Here is a 4,965-nt window from a genome sequence, read left to right as displayed (position 1 = left end):
GTTGGTCTGTTTTCCTAACAGAGGACAAACCTGACATTGAGGGAGAGCAGCAAAGGATGACCAGACTGATCTCTGGGATGACAGACTTGTTGTGGGAGCAGAGTTTGCAGCGACTGGACCTGTATTCCATGGGGTTTAGGAAAATGAGTGGAAATCTCAGTGAAATATATAACACTCTGACAGGGCGAGACAGATTAGAAGCAGGGATGGTAATTCCCGTGGCTGGGTCGTCTAAAACAAGGGGCCACAATACTAGGTACAGACAGGCCACTTTGCCTTGAGATGAGAATAAATGCCTGCACTCAGAGACTGGCGAACCAGGGGTACTCTCTCCCAGATCAGGCTGTGGAAGTCAAGGGGCTGAATATAAATAAGGCTTTCTGGAAACTAAAGGGATTGGGAGAGAGCAGGAGTATGGTGTGAAGATAGAAAATCAGCGATCAGTCCAAGTTGTTCTCTAATAACGCAGTAAATGTGTTTCTTTGCAACACTGTGTTGTAGAAAATTGTGCAATATTGATAATGGGGTCTTTGGATAAAAGAGGATAAGTGCCGAATCAGTAAAAATCAAAAATTAAATTTGGTCTAACACACATTCGGACAGTCTAAATAAATCATTAAATTACATGTTGTAATGGAACAGTGCTGTAAATGTAACGCTTTCACACGACAGTCACTCAGTAGAGCACTGTACCTTTCACCACAATCTTCACCAGAAAGTGCGCGGAGGCTGAGTGACCATGTGATGCCGATGGGGAATTCCAGTTCTCCCCAAGATTCTCCCCACAGTTTGAAATAAAGTTGTTTCTAAATATAAACTACAATTCCCAGTTTCAGGCTCAGTTTCCAGGCCTGTCGAGCGGATTGCATTCCTGTTTTAGCTGAACACATTGATTGTACCTTTTGTAGACAGAGGGATCTTGAGGAAAGGTTTGCTGTTCAGCTGGTGTCTGGCAAGGAATCGCATCACAGTGAACACGAGTTCACTTTATAGAAAAAGGTTCATTAATTGCATTGCAGCCAAATTGTATTTAATCAACACGCGTTATCAGTGAACTGCCTGTACATAGAATGGAGGCACAAAACTGGTGGGCTGAATGGACAACAGCAGTTCTCATTTTATGGTTCACAATGTTTAAACATAATAAGAGATATGTATATTGTATGGGGAAAACTGCATTGAAGAGATGTTCGGCCATTAACGAGAATAGGGAAAGCTCAATGAGTTGTATGACGTATTCCTTTCCTGATGCTTCTGTGCAGTGTGTGGGAAAGCTCTGTAAATATTGTCACAAGCTCTCAGCTGTTAGGAAGGAGGTCTCTGCAGGGTCAACAGGATTGTGTTTCCCGTTCCCTTTTCTGATAACGAGGCTGGTGCCGGGTGTTCTCTCTGAGTTTATCCTTTAAGACCTCGTAGCAGTTTGATACAATTGGGTGCCTTGCTTGGCCGTTTCAGAGACCACTGAAGAGTTTATAACATGTCTGTGTGTCTGGAGTCACTTTTAGGACAGACGAGGAAAGCACGGGAGATTCACTTCCTGAACGTATACTGGGGAAGGAGATCATCGTCTATAATCGACATTGAACAAATGATCACTATTACTGACACCAGGTATTAGATCCAGATATTTTCTTAATTGTTTTTAACTAGCACCAGTTGTCAGAGAATTATCCTGGTCTGGATTAGCAATGCAATGACAATTCCACAGCAGCACCATCTCCACATGGGGGCCTAGTGGAAACTACACTGAACTGATTAACTGTTCAAAAAAGGGAATAGGGATAATCCCGGGAATTATAGGCCAGTTAGTCTTATTTCTGTGGTAGGCAAAGTAATGGAAAGGGTACTGAGGGATAGGATTTACGAGTATCTGGAAAGACACTGCTTGATTAGGGACAGCCAGCACGGATTTGTGAAGGGTAGGTCTTGCCTTACAAGTCTTATTGAATTCTTCGAGGAGGTGACCAAGCATGTGGATGAGGGTAGAGCAGTGGATGTAGTGTACATGGATTTTAGTAAGGCATTTGATAAGGTTCCCCATGGTAGGCGTATGTGGAAAGTCAGGAGGCATGGGATAGAGGGAAATTTGGCCAATTGGATAGAAAACTGGCTAAACGGTCGAAGGCAGAGAGTGGTGGTAGGTGGTAAATATTCAGCCTGGAGCCCAGTTACAAGTGGAGTTCCGCAGGGATCAGTTCTGGGTCCTCTGCTGTTTGTAATTTTTATTAATGACTTAGATGAGGGAGTCGAAGGGTGGGTCAGTAAATTTGCAGATGATACGAAGATAGGTGGAGTTGTGGACAGTGAGGAGGACTGTTGTCGGCTGCAGAGGGACTTAGATATGATGCAGAGCTGGGCTGAGGAGTGGCAGATGGAGTTCAACCCTGCCAAGTGTGAGGTTGTCCATTTTGGAAGAACAAATAAGAATGCGGAATACAGGGTTAATGGTAGGGTTCTTGGTCAGGTGGAGGAACAGAGGGATCTTGGGGTCTATGTACATAGATCTTTGAAGGTTGCCACTCAGGTGGATAGAGTTTGTAAGAAGGCCTATGGAGTATTATCGTTCATTAGCAGAGGGATTGAATTCAAGAGTCATGAAGTGATGTTGCAGGTGTACTGGACTTTGGTTAGGCCACAGTTGGAGTACTGTGTGCAGTTCTGGTCGCCTCACTTTAGGAAAGATGTGGAAGCTTTGGAGAGGGTGCAGAGAAGATTTACCAGGATGTTGCCTGGAATGGAGAGTAGGTCGTACGAGGATAGGTTGAGAGTTCTCGGCCTTTTCTCGTTGGAACGGCGAAGAATGAGGGGTGACTTGATAGAGGTTTATAAGATGATCAGAGGAATAGATAGAGTAGACAGTCAGAAACTTTTCCCCCGGGTACAACAGAGTGTTACAAGGGGACATAAATTTAAGGTGAAGGGTGGAAGGTATAGGGGAGATGTCAGAGGTGGGTTCTTTACCCAGAGAGTGGTGGGGGCATGGAATGTGCTGCCCGTGGGAGTGGTGGAGTCAGAATCATTGGCGACCTTTAAGCGGCATTTGGATAGGTACATGGATGGGTGCTTAATCTAGGTTAGAAGTTCGGCACAACATCGTGGGCCGAAGGGCCTGTTCTGTGCTGTATTGTTCTATGTTCTATGTTCTATGATTATTTTTTGGACTGTGTGACAGCTCTTTCAAAAATAACCCCAACCAATTTGACTATCGTGATGGGACTGAGGGCGTGGTAATTGGTCTGATTGTAATTATTCCCTTCTTAGGGGATGGGGCATAGTTGACTAATTACCCACATTAGGAGAAAGTGAGGACTGCAGTTGCTAATTACCCACATAGCCATGGAGTTGTCAGAGTTGGAGCTGGAATGAAACAGCTTCCCCAGCGACACGGCTTGTTGTGTAGCAAAAGCCCTCAGTCCTATTGCAGGAATGGTGTCAGGGCCAAATGCCTTTGTCGTATCTACAGTGTCCAGCTGTTGCTTCATGTCACGTGCAGTGAATTGAATTGATTAAGACGGGCATCTGTGATTCTGAGGGTATCATAGTGAGGGTGAGGTGGGTAATCGACACAACACTTCTGGCTGAGGATGGTGCAGATACTGTATCGTCTACATGGATGCACCGGGCTGTTCCATTATTTGGGATGGGGATATTTGTGGAGTCCTCTCCCCAGTAAGTTGTTTAATGGTTCATCGACTTTTATCCATGGATTTGACAGGACGACAGAGCTTAGATCTGATTTGGTAGTCTTGAGCTCATCTCTCTGTCTGTATCAGATGTTAGTCCTGCTGTTTGTAGTGTAACCAGTCAAGTGCGGTAGCTTTAATGGATTGTCATCAGCTTTAGGTGCACGTGATTCCGACCCGACCATGTTCACCTGCACTCGTCACTGACCCATGGATCGGCTTGATGGAAATGGTAGACGGATGGACTATCCGGGGGAAAAAGTTACAGATTGTCATTGAAATCTACAGCATCAGATGATAACCCAGTTTTAGCTGCAATATCGACAGTTCAATAATACTGACTGGCCCCAGTTCACACCGAGACCCATTCACCCATCAGCCCTGTATTCAGTGACCTACTCTGGTTTCTGATGCGGAAATACTTCCATTTTCATATTCTCATTCTGCTGGAAGTTTTTCCTTGTGTGATGCCTCCAATTTATTACATAAACTATATCCATTTAAGGTACTAATCTGAATCTTTTCCTTTCAGGAATGCAATCTTCTGTATTTAAAATGAATGTGTTTCCTTCTGTTTTTTTTCCCTTGACCATGAATCAGAGCTCTGCAGTATCAGTGATGCCAGACTTATGCAGTTTCAGAGTCAAGGAACTTGTCACCATGTGTTGGTGTTCAGTTCCCAGTGTATGGCTCTCCATGATGGACAGGATGTTTGGGCATCTTTGACAATATGTCGTTGGAAATTATTCAACAAACAAAAATTGCTGAAGAAATGGCTAAAGACGTTGCAGAATTTTCTGGAGTGAATGCAGAGCTAAACTTCCAGTTCCAGTGAACCTTCTATAAAGCTTTTTGTATTTTTATTTCCAGTATCCATAGTCATTTGTTTAATTGAAAAATTGTTCTGTGCCTATTCATTTCTGGAGAAACTCAGCAGGTCTGTCAACATTTGCAGAGAGAGAGTAACAGAGTTAGCGTTTCCAGTCCAGTGTGACAATTCTTCAAAACAGAATACAATTGCAAAATGGTATTTTAATCCCTTGTCAGAAGTGGAGGATGGGTGGCAGGGAAAAGAGGGTGTGGCAAAAGATAAATGGACTTTTAGCAGTGGGGAATGAGAAGATTCTGTATAACGGGTCGGAATTAACGGTTACTGGGGGAAAGGGGTTCTCTTTATTGAATGCAAGATAAAGAAGACACAACCAGACAAAGTCATACGGAGGCCAGGAGGGAGAATGTTGTCCATGTGGTAATATATAGATCTGGCCACAGATACGTTTTC

At 43.9% G+C, this 4,965-nt stretch overlaps 1 long non-coding RNA gene across 1 annotated transcript; it reads left to right on the top strand.

Annotated features, from left to right (window-relative positions):
- Positions 1-1,388: 1,388 nt before the first annotated feature.
- On the top strand, positions 1,389-4,546 carry LOC140470081 (uncharacterized). The gene is made up of 2 exons (XR_011956352.1): positions 1,389-1,611; positions 4,284-4,546. It is a non-coding gene; the product is annotated as an uncharacterized lncRNA (long non-coding RNA).
- Positions 4,547-4,965: the final 419 nt, after the last annotated feature.

Source organism: Chiloscyllium punctatum, chromosome 50 (genome assembly GCF_047496795.1).
Source record: "Chiloscyllium punctatum isolate Juve2018m chromosome 50, sChiPun1.3, whole genome shotgun sequence".
Lineage (NCBI taxonomy): Eukaryota > Metazoa > Chordata > Chondrichthyes > Orectolobiformes > Hemiscylliidae > Chiloscyllium > Chiloscyllium punctatum.
Note: the sequence above shows the minus strand (reverse complement) of the source record. Positions and strands in the feature narration are given on the sequence as shown.